At 38.3% G+C, this 18,632-nt stretch overlaps 2 long non-coding RNA genes across 3 annotated transcripts in view; one reads left to right on the forward strand and one right to left on the reverse strand.

The window, feature by feature from the left end:
• On the reverse strand, positions 1 to 5,486 carry LOC111562362. Its single transcript, XR_002745577.2, has 3 exons — positions 4,697 to 5,486; positions 569 to 4,107; positions 1 to 335 (listed from the first exon to the last, which is right to left on the reverse strand). It is a non-coding gene; the product is annotated as an uncharacterized LOC111562362 (long non-coding RNA).
• The window catches only part of LOC109503550, a 25,040-nt gene continuing 11,336 nt past the window's right edge, over positions 4,929 to 18,632 (forward strand). The window contains exons 1-3 of one of the 2 annotated variants that reach the window (XR_006585219.1): positions 4,929 to 5,072; positions 14,276 to 14,417; positions 16,248 to 16,274. This is a non-coding gene — a long non-coding RNA (uncharacterized LOC109503550). Of the gene's footprint in view, positions 5,073 to 14,275; positions 14,418 to 16,247; positions 17,165 to 18,632 lie in introns of those variants that run through there. The other variant, XR_002162620.3, reaches the window with a different exon arrangement.

Here is an 18,632-nt window from a genome sequence, read left to right on the forward strand (position 1 = left end):
TGGCTTTTCTAAATTCAGATGCTATAATTAATCAATAATTCAGATGTGTCTTGTGGATTGATTGGAGAACTGCTTCTTGATGCCACACTTTCGACAAAATAGAAAAATGAAGGGTCAGAGCTAAAAAGGGCCTGCAGAGACCATGTGATGTCATGCCTTGTATAGGATGAGGAAACTGAGATCCTAGTTGTAAAGGGACTGGCCTTTACCAGAATGCAATTTTTAACCTTCTTTGTGCTTCTTTAACCACATCATCCTTAAACCACAAAGCCCCCAGTGGTGTAAGATCTTCAACTATGCTGCATCAAAAAATGAAGTCCTGTACATTTGTAAAGCTAAATGTAGAAAGAACAAAAGAAAGGCCACAGTTAAGAAATATCTTTGGATATAGGAATGATTAAAAACAATTTCAATCACAATAAAAACGATTCTTCTAGTTTACTATAAGCTGGCTATCGAGTGAATTCCTCTAAAAGCTTGTCTGGGGAGAAATGAAAGGGTTAAGTTTGTGAAGCACTTCATTTTTCAGCCACTAGCTGTGGTATCCTGGGTAATTACTGCAGCTTACCTGAGACCACACCTTAGATAAACCTGTAATGCTGGAGTTTTCTGCAAACATCTTCTCTCCTGCAAGCTGTGGCTTGTCTCTTTCATATATTTGTCCTATGTTTTCAACTCGATTTTCCAGTGGCTACTTTATACTTGGTTGAGCCAACAAATCAGGGTCTGTTGATTTAGCTTCATATGGTCTTGGTGCTGGCATGAGACAACCGTGCCGGCTATGTGGTAAGGAACACACTCAGGCCAGATGAATTATTTTCCTACTAGAGAAATAAAGTTAAAAAAAAAAAAAAGAGGATGAACTGGTTCAGGTAAAGGTTATGATTTCATTTCCCTCATTTGATTCCTTGTTTTTAAAAATACTATAGGCTTTGCTTGCGACTGAAATTTCATTCTCATTTCACTTCTTAAATGCACATTTAACTGAGCATTTCTCATGTTAAGAAATTCTGTTTTGTCCACAGAGCCCAGTATAAGAACAATCTAAGCACAAGGTAAGTACTCAGTGTGGCAAAGGAAAACATGTCCTTGAGGAAGCCAGTTCTTCCTCATGGTGTTCTATGGAAAGTGCAATGACAGTACGGAACCATTTTTAGGTCATATCCGTCTATAAAGAGTACAAAGCAAAGTAGTTTGTGTTTTAAGTTTTAGTGGTTCCCAACTACAAGGTGCTTCTGGAACCTGCATTTCTCTTTGAGAAAAAAAGACTCATGACATCTAGGTCAATGGGGGCATATCTTTTCTCCTTTGTAAAGAGAAATGGTATTTTCTTCTTTCCATCTCCCTGCACCTCATCACCACCACCACCACTGCCACCGGACCTAGGAGACAATGCAGTGAAAACTCACAGACTAAGCCCAAAATGTCTCTTCAAAACTTTCAGAGTACAAGAATGGTAGTATTACTTTCTTAGTTCTGCATGTAAGATTAAAAAAAAAAAAAAAATAGGCCGAAGATATGGGCATTTGAAATGATATGCTCAAAGTCTTAGACGAAGCTTGAGGTGGTGATGGGATTATCACCCAGGTCGACCACTCTTCTGATACCCTCACCCACTTATTGCCTGATCATCAATGTCAATAGCGCCCAACAGCACTTCTTGAACACACATTAGTGGAATTACTTTAACCAAACAGTTTGATCACTGCCTAGCTACCTAACATTGGGGAAATAGAAATTTTGATTGAGGGGAGGGGCCCTGGGTGGCTCAGTCAGTTGAGCACCCAATTTAGGCTCAGGTCATGATCTCACAGTTTGTGAGTTTGAGCCTGTCTCTCTCTCTCTCCAAAAATAAAAACAAAATAAAATAAAACAAAAAGAAATTTTGATTGGGCTGGAATGGAAGGAAGACTCACTTTTGAACTAGAAGATTTGGGGAAGGGGAGCAGTAGAGGAAGGAAAATGTGTTTATCAACGTTTTTATTTTTTAATTTTAAAAATATTAAATGTGTAAAGCAACAAGTACTATAATCCAAAAATATATCGTTTTTAAAGTGATTATCAAAAAAAAAAAAAAAAGAACAAAAAAAATAAAGTGAATATCATCCCTCTTGCCTCCAACATTAGTTAGTATTAACGGACTGGTGCATATCTTTTTAGTTTTTTAAAAGACCACAAAAATATGTATATATAGAGAATAGTGGAAGTGAAGGGAGTCAGGTGGGAAGAAAAGGATTTAGGATTAGGGAAAAGGATGGGAGAGTCACCACCCCCCACCCAACAACTTGCCCTCAAACTGGCCTCAGGCATGACTAGGAATTTCAGTTTTCTAGGTTAGCCTCATTTCCCCACTTACCCTGGTATAGGCTCATGAAATCTGTACTCTCCATTTAAGCCCATTTTCTCCCTATCTAATCTCTGTTTTCCCCTACTCCCTATTCCCACCCCATTCCACACATTCACCTACTACTGCCTTACACTACCCATGAAGACATAAAACCAGAAGGTACAGTGATAAAAGATGGCTCTCATGCTGTTATTCTCTGAGGAAAAGAAAAAAAAAAAAAAAAAAAAAAGACTGTTGGAGCCATCTGCCTCCCTCAGACCTTGGCATACTGGTCTCCTGAAATCAAAATGGCTCCAAAAGTGGAATGGATGGGTACTTTGCAGGCCAAATGCCTCTGGCGGTGATTCAGGTTCTGGTGGGAACTAGAGCTTTGATATTGTTGTCATGTCTTAAAGGTCAGCTTGAGGTTGTTGGTCACTGAATTCGAGTCCACTTTTGGAAAAGTTAATGGAAGTCTGGGATATGGGCTAGTTTCAGGCTGGGCAGCCATAGTCCTGCCTCCGCTCCTCTATACACACACATATACATGTTCAAATAATTTGCCTCCCCACTGAAGCTTCTGCATACAGAGCCAGCCAGAGCAAGGGCTGCCCTCATGTAAAACACCATTTCAAAGTTCAGCCCATCTGCCAAGTGTTGAGCAACCACTGGAAGCCATAGTTCTAACATAGCAGGTTGGTCAAGGATAGGGTCAGGGAAATGAAGTAAGCTGTGAACTCATGACAATATCCTGGAAAACCCAGACTGTATACTTAAGCTTGGAGGGAAGCTGTCAGCTGAGACTGATGTTGACTTTTTAAGGACACGAATGATAACATGCCCCCTGAACTTTACCCTTCTGTCAGTTAAACTTCCACTATTCTTGCTGGCATACAGTTGGTGCCAGAACAAGGCAAGCCAATGCCCTTTGAGAAGTGCTGTGCTGGAATCGTATAAAGAAGGGAAATCTTTCCATAGTGACCCAAGAAGTTCCAGACTACATTGTGTATTACACACTGGAGCACAGCAGAGAGCTACATGAGCAATGGTTGGCATGGTCTTCTACTTCTCTCGCGCGCTGATTTGAATGATATCTGGAGGCTTTTCGTAACAGTATTATAACTGCTTTTATTTATTTACCGCTTCATGTGTGCCTGACCCTGTGCTCAGCACTTTATGGACATTATCTGATTATTTCTATCACCCTTTGGAAACTATTTCAGAATTTGTCCATGAAGTCAAGAAAAGGTTCATTAGAGCTTAGCTTTGCAAATCTGGGTGAATACTTTGTGAAAATTAAACCACTCTTCTTTTCTTTTTTTTTTAATTTTTATTTTTGTTGAAGTGTAATTAACACACAGTGTTGTATTGGTTTCAGGTGTACAACATACTGATACAACAATTCCATATATTACACAGTGCTCACCCAATAAGTGTAGCCACCATCTGTCACCAATGTTATTACAATATTATTGACCGTATTCTCTGCGCTGTACATTTCATCCTGTGACGTATTTATTTTATAACTGAAAGTTTGTAACTTAGTCTCCTTTATCTGTTTCATCCATCTCCTCACCAATCTCCCCTCTGGCAACCATCAGTTTGTTTTCTGTGTTTAAGAGTCTTATTTTTTTTTTTTAACCACTCTTCTTATTTTAAAATCAGTTATGTATTCCAGCCTCTACTCTAAGTAATAAACTAGGTACTGGTACATCATATTCACTTTTTGACAATCATTTGACTTTGAAGACCCAGGCCTTGCCAACTCTCCCAAGGTCAACCTGAAAGAACAAAGTATACTGTGAGTAAAGACATTCCATTAAGGAAGGCAAGGAGATCAAAGTACTAATGATACACAATGATTTGTTATGTTATTTAAAAATAATAGTCATAATAATTAGAAATATTAAGCTCTAATAGTGAATGGATGTTGAGCTAAGAACATGTGACATAACCATTTTCATCATGGAATGACTTTCAAAAAGCAAACAAAACTATTTTCTGAAAACACAGCAAATACCTAAAAATACTTATAAACAACTGATGGTTTTCATTTGGACGGTACTTTATTTCTGGCATTTTTATTTCCTAGCAGAGTATAATAAAATTTTCCAACTAACTTTTGGGCATTTGTCACATCAGGTCATGGGGTTGGGACCACTCCTGGTGGGCATCTCAATACTGTCCGTCAAGCAGAGTTTTTACCCTCAGAAATAATCTCTTGAACCCACCTTCTTCTTAAATGCCAACCAATAAAAAGAACAACCTGGGCAGTCTCCACACTTTATATTAAGTTACCTCCAAAACGGCATTTGAACCTGCCCCCTGCATTACATAAAGAAACCGAACTTGTTAAAGATCCTTACTTACCAGGCTCTATGCTTCCTTTTAGTATAGTCTGCCATCCAAACTCTCAAAAATTTTAACTGCTTCTTGCCTTCCCTCTCAATCCAAATGTGTGGAGTTTTATCATAAAAGTGAAATGAGAGAAGCACAACTCATCCCGGGATAGAAAGGTTGTCACTTCTACCTATTATACCAGAGTTCTGAATTCCAGGGATATGAAGTAGACGCAACTAAAATGGCATTCGATGGCGTTGGTGGTGTCGAAGGCGGGATAAAGAACTTCGCCCTGGCACTGGAGGGCTGGGCCCCGGGGATGTTCCTGGGAGCGGCTCACAGGCCCCAGCCTGCAGCCTCAGGCCCCTGGGCAGGGGTGTGCGCATGCTCGTGATGACGCCTGCGGGTAGGTGTCTGAAACCCCAGAGATCCCGAGGTGATAAAGTCAACATGCCAGCCTGCCAAACTGTACAGCCTGAAAAGGACTATTTTTCACCACACGCATGAAGATACCATTCCTGTTCAAATATTTATTTGGGCTTGTATTCCGAAAAGACTTCTTCCTCTGTTAGGTTTAAGCACTTCCCCGTTCCCTTCTACTTCTGTTTAAGGTTATATGAGGATTTCCTTGTCATTTGTCCTAAGGGACTGATGTTTTATTTATTGAAATAGTAGCTGGAGCCTGAAAATGGTGAATCTGGGGACACATAAAGTTGTAACAATTTAAATTGTCAAACCCAAATTGCGTAGTCAAATCTTTAACAGACCATTCTGAAAACGTATCTGTTTTCTTTTAATAATAACAAAATACCCTGTGAGATTTCACATCCTTGATTTCTCACTTGAAGAATCATTTGGGATACATCTGGGTTTTTTTTTTTTTTCTTAAGATTAAATTCTTTAAACGCAAATTAGCTTTTAATATGAATCTTATGACTCAGCATAAGAAAGCTCCAGCCACATTATAGTTGTGGAAATTTTTCAAGAATAAACTATTCTCAGAAACAGAAATGATGCAAACGTGAGCTTTTAGATAAAAGTCTATAATGGCTCTTTGGCAAGACTCTCTACTGGATTCTAACGGGCCAAAGAGGACAAGTAAAACGTTACCTAGTCCCTACCAGATACCAGGTACTCTCTCATAAACATGGGTCATTCCGACCATAGAGTAAATCTATGACAAAGATATTATTATTTCCAGTTCATAGATAGAAATACTGAAGGTAAATGATTTGTCAAAAATGCACTGCTGAGGAAGTGCTGGGGCGAGGATGTAAAATTTGGTTTTCTGACTCAAAATTTGGTATTCTTTCCAGTATACTGTGACACCCCTTGGACATGAATATTAAGGATTCTAGTGGTTGTTTTTAAAATGAGAATTACTTGAGGTTGCACTTTCCCATATCCTACTCCAGAATACAAGCTTTAAAGATTAAACTATAATATAGAAAAGGTGTTTCCCCTAATAAAGGAGACTGTTTTTAAATCCCCCTTTAAAATAATGTGGCATATCCATAAATAAGCAAGGAAATAATTTTTTTTAATTAATGAAAGTTTATAAGTTGTCTTAAAACAAAATGGGATTACATATTATCTGTGAATCATGAGAATGCTAGAGGAGGTTCCCAAAATGCTATCCCAAATGAAATATCATTTTAGAGTATTACCAAGAATCCTAATGCCAAGAACTTTGGAGAGACCCTGTCCCTTTAGTTTTTTGTTGTTGTTGTTGGTTTTTTGTTTTTGTTTTTGTTTTTTAGCATACGCCTTTGAGATAAATATACCAATGCAATAAATGTTGACCAAAGTATCTTGGCTTTGCACTTATGGTGCCATAAAATCAAAGATAAATTCTAATGAACTGTGCAGAGGTATGACCTCATAACTAGGTAGGTAATGATACGGTCAATGGCAAAACACACAGTCCTCAGCCAGAGCTCAAGCTTAAAGTGACATCTTATTCCTTTGTTCCATATGTTTATTTTTAAAATTTCTTAAAGACTATTAAAGGAAGTAAATTAATATCCTTAAATATTCATTGGCTCAAAGGAATGGCAGTTTATGTTCCACTAACATGTTTGCGTTGGTTTGAACAATACAAATAAAAGGCAGAATGTTCTACCTTGTCAACCATAGAATTTGCATGTTGTCTGGGGTTGTATGTAAGTGCAGAAGTAAAGGGTATTTGAAAATAATCGATAGTCTTTAGAATATGAGTGAGGGTAGATTTAGTTGGGTTTGTGGGGAAAATATATCCAGGAAAGAAATATCAGTAACAGCACTCAGAAAGCAAACTGTGGTGCCTCTGTTATGACATTTTAAACATATATTTCAGAAGTGGGTTTAAACCATTTAAACCAAGGCTCAAGTGTAACTAATATATTCCCTGATGAGGTTGGTTCATCAGCTGTCTCGTTGCCCTGGGTCTTAACTCCTCCCACAGATTTCACAGTTTGTGTGTATCAGGTTTAGTCATTTATCTAGTGAAGCAGTTATCATATTCCACTCTTCCATGGCTAATCATGGCATAAGCAGTTAGCACTTTTCATCTTCAAAGCTCTTAACAGCAGTTAATTAATATAAACAACCCCCTTAGGAGATAAATTAATCACACTATAACAGTTCCCATTTCACCAATTGAGAAGCTGAGGTAAAGAGGCTAAGTAATTGGCCCAAAGCCATCAAGAAAACAATATCTGAAGACGGTGGTGGCCTGAGGAGCCCTGAGATCTCAAACTTTAATAAAATGTTTGCTTCTCTCATTAGTCTTCTGTATATCGGGTGAAATGCAATGGAGCCAATATCTCTCTCCAGATGTCCCAATGAAAATGGGGTGTTTTGCTACCTACAATAAGAGCATCAGCTTGATTCTCCACAGTATCAACTAAATGGTCATAAAGAAGCTAAAAATATCATCATCACCAAATCCCAGTCTTCAGGTAGAATTCTGCCTTCTGTCTATGTGATCCTATCAAATGAGATCAAAGATCTGATCCCCAGATCTCCATGGCCGAATATATATCATGACAAACATCTGGTCTCAGAAATCGAATGAAAAGGAAAATGAAAGCAGTGGCTCATTCGCCCACACCTTCAAATGGCTTACATTGAATGAAATTTATACGGACTTAGCTAACCTCCCTAGATGTACGAACGTTGTTTAGAGTTTAGATCAGATCACACTGGATAAATCCCAATAAACAATACATACTTAATTCACTATGTTCAATGTACAGTTCAATGTATAATTTATTTTTTTTTAATTTATTTTTTTTTCAACGTTTATTTTTGGGACAGAGAGAGACAGAGCATGAACAGGGGAGGGGCAGAGAGAGAGGGAGACACAGAATCGGAAACAGACTCCAGGCTCTGAGCCATCAGCCCAGAGCCCGACGTGGGGCTCGAACTCACGGACCGCGAGATCGTGACCTGGCTGAAGTCAGACGCTTAACCGACTGCGCCACCCAGGCGCCCCATTTTTTTTTAATTTTTTTTTTCAATGTATAATTTAATTGACTAGCATCGGCCCAGTGAATGGGACACTTAAGATGTTTTTTTTTCTCACTGTTCACTGACTCACAAAATGAACTTTTATTTTTCATTTCCTCTTCTAATAAAAAGAAATCTTGAAATATCTGAAGCTGTTCTTGGATATATATGAAACAAAATATTTATGGAAATTTATTATTAAGGTAAAAAAATAAATTTGGGGTATACCCTATTAAAATTACTATAAATCTTCCTCATAATTGACAATCATGACTCTTCCCAATTATTACTCTAAGTGGAACTGTGTGGATCCATGCTTGTATTAATCAATTCATTTGTTAGTCAGAATCATGGTCTTCTCCCTCCTTCTTTGGAAAAGTAGGATATGGATAATGAGGATCTCAATTGAAACAAACAAAAAGTACCACATAGGCTTTTTTCAACATATTTTGTTCTAAAAACAAGCACTGTACCCAGTCTTATTAGCACCTAATGCAAAAACAAATTTTTAAGAAAGAAAACATTTTAAAAACCATCCTAGGGAAGCTGGGGTAAAGATGTATGGGAACACTATACTGTCATTGCAATGTTTCTCTAAACTTAAAATTAGTCTAAAATTAAAAAAAAAAAAAACTTTTTAAAAAAGACAATGTAAAACTGTGTGGTAGTCTGAAAACTAGCCACCCAAAGATATCCGCAACTGAGTGTTACTTTATTTGTGGGGGGAGGGGTGACGTGCTCTCAGAGAGTATGATTAAGGATCTTGAAATAGGAAGATTATCATAGATATCTTGGTAGACCCTAAATTTGATCAGATATATTCTTATAAGAAAGAGGCAGAAGAATTTTATAGACAGGAGAATATGGTGTGAAGACAGAGCAGAGAGAGATTTGGAGATGTCGACCTTGAAGACTGAAGTGATAACAGCCACAAGCCGAGGAGTATTGCAGCCATTGGAAGCTGGAAGAGATAAGGAACACATTCGCCCTGAAAGTCTCCGAAAGGAGTGAACCATGCTGACACCTTGACTTCTGTCCAGTGATACTGATTTTAACTTCTGGCCTATAGAACTGCGAGAAAATACCTTTCTGAGTTGTTTTAAGCCACCAGGTTTGTGGTCATTTGGTAGAGCAGCCACAGGAAACTAGTATGATTGGCAAAAAATAGAAAAGAGCCACCTGCAGAAGAAATACGGATAGCCAATAAGCATATGAAAGATATTCAATGTTACTAATAATTAAACAATTAAAGCAATTAGTTGGGGTGCCTGGGTGGCTCAGTCAGTTGAGCGTCTGACTTTGGCTCAGGTCATGATCTCATGGTTCGTGGGTTCAAGTCCTGCGTCAAACTCTGTGCTGACAGCTCAGAGCCTGGAGGCTGCTTTGGATTCTGTCTGTCTCTCTCTCTCTCTCTCTCTTTCTCTCTTTCTCTCTCTCTCTCTCTCTCTCTCTCTCTCTCTCTTTCTCTCTCTCTCTCTCTCTCTCTCTCTCTCTCTCTCTCTCTCTCTCTCTCACTTTGCTGCTCCCTTGCTCAGGCCCTGTCTCTCTCTGTTAAAATGAATAATGTTAAAATGAATGAATGTTAAAAAAAAAAAAAACAGTTAACTTACCTGTTTTCTATCAGATCATGAAATTAAAGGGATTGAGAATGTTTTAAGTCCCCTGGTACAGTTTTTACCAAAGATATCAAAACACCCAATGAACTATCATTATAGACTAGCCAAGGTCTTACAAGCGAACACACTTTACTTTCTTCAGGAAAATATGGTATCTTCAAAATAAATCTCAAGGAGTGAGTGAATAATGGACATTTGACTTTTGCTTTATAAAAAATGTTTCATTACATAAAATTTAAAACATATACAATAGTGGAGCGTTCTTATGATCAATCTTGTTTCATCTATGCCCCTTCTGGTCTCTCCCAACCTAGATTATTTTAAACAAAATACAGGCATAATATAATATTTCAGTATATATCTCTGCCTAGAGATACTCATATTAATAGATATATATTTTATAAATTTCTATGTAATTCATATGTATAATTTATATATACATTACGTATTCATATATAATTAATATATATGTGCATCTAGCTTTATTTCTTCTGTCCGGTGCTTTGGTGGAATTCTCTTTCCCTTTTCCTTCACTTTTCCAGAATTAGGAATTTTACACCAGGATGTCTTAAGAAATAAAAGCAAGAGAAAGACTTTCCTATGAGGGTCAAAAGATTCCAAAGTCTAATACTCTTACACCATACGGGAAAGAGACGCATATGTTTGTTAAGGTGTGTGGAAGAGAGTGTGTGAGCACATCCTACATTGCTCCTCTTGGGTCTTGATCTATCAACATTTTCTCCTTATCTTCAGCCTCTCCTCTACTTCTTTGCTACTCTCAGAAACATGTGTAAGATGCTTTCAACCACCCCCCTCCCACCAAAAACAAATACCTCATCTGATTCCACAACTTCTCTAGCCATCATTTCATTCCTACTCAAACAAATATCATTAAAGAACAGATCACGATTGTCCTCATTTTCACCTCCCATTGACTTTGCAACACCAAAGCACTGAAACCCCTCTCACTGGTAAATGTTCATCAGGTGAAAGGATGTGACAGAAAACAAAGCACACTTGGCCCCTGTCCTCATATTTCTGTGGCCTACTTGCCCTTAAGTCTTGATCCCCTGGGCAAATTTTGGGGAATGAATCTCTAAGCACTCTATTCCCACTGTTCTTCACTGTCTCCTTTTGTTCCCTAAACTCTACTCTCAAAACATTTCAGGTGAGCCCTGGATTGACTGAGATTGAAAAACAATGGCTCATGTTCATTCTTTCTCCAGAAGTCAAATCTCAGTGTGGCAGGTCAGTGAGATAAGAATGGAAGATGGCTATTTCTTTCTCGATATCTTTAAGATTGATATGGAAGGATCCTTTAGGGCTCTAGTGGTTCCTAAAATTGTCAGGACTGTTCAAGCTATATTCATTTATCTGCCAGGCACAGACAGAGCCAGGTTCCCTAACAAGCCACTCAAACCTTCAGGAAGGGCTAATTTCTCAGCATATCTGAATCTTCAAGCTCTAAGTAGAGTGAACAAAAACATAAATGAAACAATAACAAAATGTTGAGTCACTCCAAAGATACTATTTGTATTTTGGACTTAAACTAAAATAAACTGGAAGTGTTTATCTGTTGCCAATGATAAAGTTTAAAGTAACAAAAATGATTGCTGAAGAATTAGATGATAATGCAATGTATTAAAATCTAGGTTTTTCCCAGTCAGCAAGAGATTACCTATTGCAAGTAGGAGAAAGTGAATGAAAAGGTAAAACCTGAATATTGATATTTAAAAAGACACCCTTGAGTGTTTGAAAGTAGTCAGTAATGACAAAGAAAATGTCTTCATATATAAATAGCAACTAGAGAAGTTATCACATGAAATAATACATGTAAACTCTGACCATGCACATGTGTGCACATATACACATACATGTTCACCAATCTTGGAGGTCAAAAATTTTGCTAGAGAATATGACTTAAGTTTTGATACCTAACTAGGCTATTATTTTAGCTGATATATTTCAGAAGTTGATATAAGAGAATATAATTATTGGCCTATGGTCTTTATAGTAAAATGAAGTTTTCTTTTTGAGTGAGAGGATTATATACACAACTTGAGGCAGAAAGACAGAAAATCAAAGAAAATGAGAAGGAAGCTGAGTCATTCATCTCAGGACAGACCCAAGATAATTGTAAGCTCAGTGAGGACAGGATCTGTGTTTCTCTTGCTAACTTTAATGACCTCAGCAGTTGATAAATGGGTGAATGAATAAACTCCCATTTCCCATCTTACCCAATTCCCGCTTGATCAGAAGAGAGATGATAAGAACCAGAAATGGAGCAATTAAGGTACAAGTAGAGAAGAAAGATTGGAATTGAGAAATGTTGTCACCTACTAGTCTCCATTGAATAGCAGTATGCTGTCCAGTGATTGCGAGAACATGGAGTCAACAAGAGTAGTTGATCCTTTTTAAAAGTATAGATGTGGGGCGCCTGGGTGGCTCAGTCGGTTGGGCGACTGACTTCGGCTCAGGTCATGATCTCGCAGTCCGTGAGTTCGAGCCCCGCATTGGGCTCTGTGCTGATGGCTCAGAGCCTGAAGCCTGTTTCAGATTCTGTGTCTCCCTCTCTCTCTGACCCTCCCCCGTTCATGCTCTGTCTCAAAAATAAATAAACGTAAAAAAATTTTTTTTTTTAAATTAAAAAAAAAAAGTATAGATGTGAAGGAAAAGAAAAGAAAGCAAAGGGAAGGGAAGAGCTGAGGTGGTGGCTGGAGGAGGTGCTGGATCAAGGAAGAGTTTCATTGGCTTGTTTAGAAGGAGTAGACACAAGGGCAAAGGTAAAGGGGAATGATTTCTGGGGAACCAGTGGTGGGTCCTACCCACACACATTTATATAGCTTAGAAAAGACACAATTTGATTGAAAGGCCAGTGGAAGAAGAATCTAAAGGACCCTGTGCTAGCCCTGCCTTTAGTATTCATTTCCAAGTGGGCGAGCTTGGACAGGCCACTTGAGCTCTCTGAACCTCGGATTTATATCTATGCAGTATGAAGATGAGAAAATATGTAATTGTTTCATCAGAAGTTGACCAAGAGGAAAAGGGTTTAAGGAAACCCAGCACAGGAAGACTCACAAGGCACTGTTACAATGCATTTGAGGGGAACTGCTTGTGAGCTATCACCAATGACTATGTTTCTTGGGTAGGCCAGCAATTTCTGAGGTGGACAGAACCGCAGACCCAACCTGTCTTAGTAGGCCCATTATTCACTGCATCATTGGCACTGACTTGGCTGAGCAGACCTCTATGGGAACTCCATTGTCTAAGCCAGAAAGAACAAACTGGGTCCTGTGCTTGGTCCTTTTGTATCAAGATTTAGCAATCAGCCAGTTAATAAAGTCTCAAAGATTAGTATCAGTTTGAAAGGGAAAATGCACACAAAACAATTAATTAAGAGCATTAAAACAAATGCATTGCTGAGGAGGGCACTGGATCCAGGAGACAAAATGGGTTAAAAAAAATTTTTTTAAAGGAATGCTCTAATTGAAAACTGGCAGCAGCAGAAGACACAGTATAGTTAAAACAGTATCTTATCAGAAAATTAGCAAAATGTAATTTTTATTGGGTTTTACAGATGTTATTTTTAACCACATCAAAAATCCCACCTCATGGCTATTGGCACAAATTGTCATAATTACTATAATTTGAAGTCTGAGCGATGGAATGGCTGCTGAGATAGTTATCTCATCCCCAGACTAAGTCTGCATTAGTTGAGCAGCCAGAAGAAGGAGCTCATGTTTTTGTACTTGGTCTGGACTTCATTTGTGTCCTTTATCCAATCTCATTCTTAGGAATATTGAAGAATAATTTTTTTTTCTACCTGAAACACTGGAGAAAATCAGGAGGTTAATATTAAGAGTGCTGAGGTCACCTTTAATTAACATACCAATCACCTCACCTCCAATCTGCAAGTAAAGTGTTGTATTTTATTCTATTTTTACATTTCCTGGTGAACTCTATCATAGTTAATGCATATACTAAATTCTGGGCATAATTATTCAACTACCTACATAAGCATGGCTAATAATGCCAAACTAAGAAAAAAGAGCTTTTAATATCCCTAATACCAATTTAACATATGTCTTTGCTACTTCGGGAGTAAAAATATGACTATACATGTCCAAAATACATGTAACTTATAAAATTAGGAAACAAGATCAGGAAATTTGTTAGAGGAAATGCTGTGGATAACTTATATCCACAGATTCACATGCCAGATCAAAGAATAAAAACAGTTATGACTGTGCTATAATTTCGATTTGGGTTAGGTTGGCAGAGGGCCTAAGAGACTCAGCTGATATAAAGAGAGGAATCTCAATAAGAGAACAAAGCTGATCAGACTTAAGGAAATACTTTGAAACAAGAAAAGGAAAGGAAAGGTTAACATGCTATTTTAACGATCGGCCAATGCTGAGTCATCTCATTGTTATTTTAGATCATAGAACATTTTCAAAATGGTTTCTTTCAAACTCTCAGCCATAGTTTATCTGAATTATTATAGGAAGAAGGGACCTGGATTACATTCATACATTCGACAGATATTATGTGCTGGTCCTGCTGTAGGCCCTGAACAGCTGTGAGCAAGGAGTGCATCCAGTAGAGTCACACAGACAGAAATAAAACAGACAACAGACACGTAAAAAGTAAGTATGTAATATAATGACACGTCGTATACATGTCTTGAAGGAAAGTCAAGCAGGGTAAGGCAATGAAGAGTGATGGAAGGGTGGCAGTTTAGACAGAAAAGCCCCCACCCCCACCCTGAATAGGGTGATAGGTGGGCAGAGACTTGAAAAGTGATGGAGGAATTTGGGTGGATCTGTGGAGCAAGGGCATTCCAGACAGAAGAAATAGCGAGTGCAAAGACCCTGACAGAGGAACATGTTAGGATAGAGTAGCAGGAGATGAGATGGGAGAGAGGCCTTGCGGGCCATGGCAGGGACTTTAGGTTTCGTATTAAGTACAGTGGGAAGCCCAAGGAGAGTTTTGAGCAGTGGAGCAATGCAATCTGACTAAAGCTAAAAGGTGATTCTGCCACTGGGTAGAGAGTAAGAGTGAAAGCCACGAGAACAGTGGTGAGGCTGTTGTACAACTAGCCAAAGGATAATAGTGGCTTTAGACCATCATGGTACTCATGAAGGGGGCAAGAAGTGTCAGATTCAGAATGTATGTTGGATATTGTACCAACAGGGCTTGCTAAAGACTGGATGCAACGGACCAGAGAAAGAGAATAATCTGAAATGACTCCTAGGTTTTTGGCTGAGAAAATGAATGAATGTAATGCCATTCATTGGAATGGGGAAGACTTGAAAAATATGGGCTCCAGACATTGAGATGGGAATCGAAAATTAAACTTTAGTCATGTCAAATGTGAGATGCCCATTAGATGACAAGTAGATAATTAAATATATGGTCCTGAGTCCAGGAGGAAGTTTGGGCCAGAGTTATGAATTTGGAAGCCATTAGCTTATAGATGTTATTGAAAGCCATGAGACTGGGTGCAGCTAACCAGAGAGAGTATGGATAGAAAGGAGAATCAAAACTGAGATTAGAAAAGGGGGAGAATTCCTCAAAAGGAACTGACAGAGATTACTTGACCTCTATGGGGCCTTTTCAACACAAATTAAAATAAAACAAGCTGGCTTTGAATAGATAAAGGGGGTGGTGGTTAGGGGCTCACAGTAGACTACAATCTGGATTTAGTTATCAGTAGAATACTCACCTTGTTGTTGTTACTTCTATTTTTATACAAAGTGAGATACTGTATAAATGAGTATGTGGAGTGCGATTTTGAGGTACTTTTCCTTTACAGTAAATACTATTGAGTAAGTCTGATTCTGATGCAAGTGATCTAAGGATCTTATTTTAAGAAAGGTGGGACAATTAAGGGGAAAAAATTAGCAAATTTGTATGTAAGTCCTAAAAGTAAATGCTAAAAACTAATGAGTTTTTTGGCTCTAACAATTATAGGCTAGAGGAGTCATTAAGTTTTTAAAGGGCTGCACGAGATTGGTACTAAATGAAGAATCTGTGTTTTCACTGAGAATCATGCAGTAAAGAAAAGGCAAAATCACTCTAAGAAATATTTGGGTTAACTATCTAAAACATGTTCTGATGTAAGAGTTATGAGTTACAAAAATAAAGACCATTGAGAGTCTTGAAAGAATTTAAAGGAAATGGACAAAGAACTCATCCAAGCAAAAAGTTTATAGAATTACTTGAAATGAATTTGATACCTTTAGAATATCCTACTTGCATTTGCCAAGCAGAATTACATTTATTTTTCTGCTAGATACAAATTAAATTGTAAGGAATCATTTGAGATGGGAATCAGTTGTAGTCACACCTCTATCTTCTAGAAAACAGATTTCTGTAAACATTAAACATTCAGCTTAAACATTCAGAATGAAAATGAGTCTGGAGTTTTGATTGTTTCTTTGGTTTTCTTGTCTGTTTGTTTGTTTTTTAATTAGGCTTTCTCTATCAGGAGAGAAGAAAAGGTAAACGAGTAATTGAAAATTCGAAAAACAAACATTAATGAAACTAACCAGAAAGATGCCATAAGATGGAATGGGAGTTGTTGGCTTCCACAGTGTGAGGAAAGGATGGAGATTGCTCTGAAAACCAGGACATTTGGCTCAAGAGCCAACAATTGCTTAAACTAAAAAGAAGAGAAAAGAGAAACAAAGGGACCATCGGAAGTAGCAGAGTGTAGTAGAAGTACCTGGCATTAAGCTTTTAATTGCATCCAACTCATATGACATCCATCTTGAATAAACATACAGCTAGCTGTATGATAAAGCTACTAGCAAAACAACCGTCTAAGGAATGGGCCTGCCCCCACCCATGAAGTTCCCTCCTTCAGAAAGCCCTGGGTGACCTACAGAACTGACCACCCAAGTGACCCCACTTCCCCTTCCTGTGCCCTAAGTCCCACTCTTATGCTTTAAACTAGCCAATAGAGAACCCCTGGGTGGCTCAGTCAGTTGAGCATCAGACTCTTGATTTTGGCTCAAGTCATGATCCCAGGATGGTGAGACTGAGCACGGCTCAGTGCAGGGCTGGAGCCTGCTTAAGATTCTCTCTCTCTCTTTCTCTCTCTCTCTCTCCCCCTGTGTCCTTCCCTTGCTTGTGCATGTGCATGTGCTCTCTCTCAAATAAAAATTGATGATAGATAGATGGATAGATAGATAGATAGATAGATAGATAAACAAACTACCCAATAGAGTGTACCTGTGAAACCTGAGACTGCTACCTTGGGGCCCTGCTAAAGGCAGAGCCCTGGGTCCAAGCTTTCTCTCTTTCTCTACCCCTGACTTCACTGTGCAGTCCTTGGGTGTGTCTTATACCTTCCAGGACTTGTGAATAATAAATCTCATTCCTCAAAGTTCCTTCATGGTTTTTACTGAAATGCATCCTGCAACCACAAGGGCCTGTGAGGAACACGTCTGTGGGGGCTCGCTACCAGAAATACAGGTCTGGCAAGTGCCTCTGACATTTCTAGCCATAGCATCACTATCAAGAGGCTGAGACCGACATAACACAGAGATGAAGGTCAATTAAAGCACTGAGGAGCAGACACCCTGCTGTTAGGAGTTACCTCAATGGACCCCACAGGATTCTTTGATAACTCTAGAGATCTGGCACCAAGAGCCCATCTCATCCCAGGAGCTCGTAGAGGGCACACAGACCCGAGGCAGCTCGGCCGTGTACTGTGAGACTGACAGACACGTATTTGCAGGGTTTACAAACATCTTGGGCCTGTGGTGACAAGTCTAACTAATTAAACATTTTACGATTATTATTCATTATAAACTCTGTTTAAGAAGGTAAGGAAATGTATGGTCTATTCACAAATGGCTTCCATCTCATGGTAAGAATCTACCGGCTATACATGAGACATGGTGTGAGGCATTGGAAATACAAAGATGAGCAGGACAGTCTCAACTCACACTGAGTTTACAGTTAATGGAGGGGGAGGAGAAAGGAGGCTGATAAGGACAGATGAGTAAAACAGATGCTTACAATACAAAATGGTGTGCGGTCACAAAAAAGGGAGCATGAACTCTGACTGTGGCTGGCAGAGAGATTAGGGGAAGCTTTCCAGAAAAGGCAATGTTGAGTTGAGCCTTGAATGATAAATAGGAGTGCTCAGGGTGAAAAACAATTTAAAGATTTGAACTTCAGCTATTTGGAAACAATCCATTTTTTGAAAACACCTCGTTCCCCCAATTGCACTAAATAACAGATTTTATTCTATGTAAGTCAATTCAAGTGAACATCCTGCAACTTTTATTGTCATAGCAAAGTTCAGAATATTGGATCAACTTTGAAATTTAATCAATCATCTATAGCAGGCAGGTAATTACATATTAGAAATTATAAGTTTTTGTTCAATATAGGTAGGGTGAAATGCTTTGGCTTAGGGGAAAGGTACTATCAAAACAAGTTATCCTCAGGTTTACTATGAGTCAGGATTCTAATTGGGTAATATTTAGGGAACAAAAGTCATGCTTCATGTTTCATATTTTAATTTCTAATGAAACTAAGAACAAAATGCAGAGAAATGTAAACTTTTTCAAATCTCAGAGGTATTCTGTTTTTTGTTCTGTATTCTAATCTCTTTGCCAGTTATCAGTTAAAGAAGATTGACTGGCTGCCCCATTTTTCTTTTTTAATCTGGTTTACATGAGCTCAGAAATAAATAAAATAACACAAAGGAATTGTCCAATAAATTATGACTAATGAATTAGAAAGTGCTATTTGGTGCTTTGTGAACATTTCAAAATATTGTAAGCCTTTTTCCTCATTAAGATATCCACCCCCCCCAAAACAAAAACAAAGAAAGAACGAAAGAG

This window comes from Felis catus, chromosome C2, assembly GCF_018350175.1.
Source record: "Felis catus isolate Fca126 chromosome C2, F.catus_Fca126_mat1.0, whole genome shotgun sequence".
Classification (NCBI taxonomy): Eukaryota; Metazoa; Chordata; class Mammalia; order Carnivora; family Felidae; genus Felis; species Felis catus.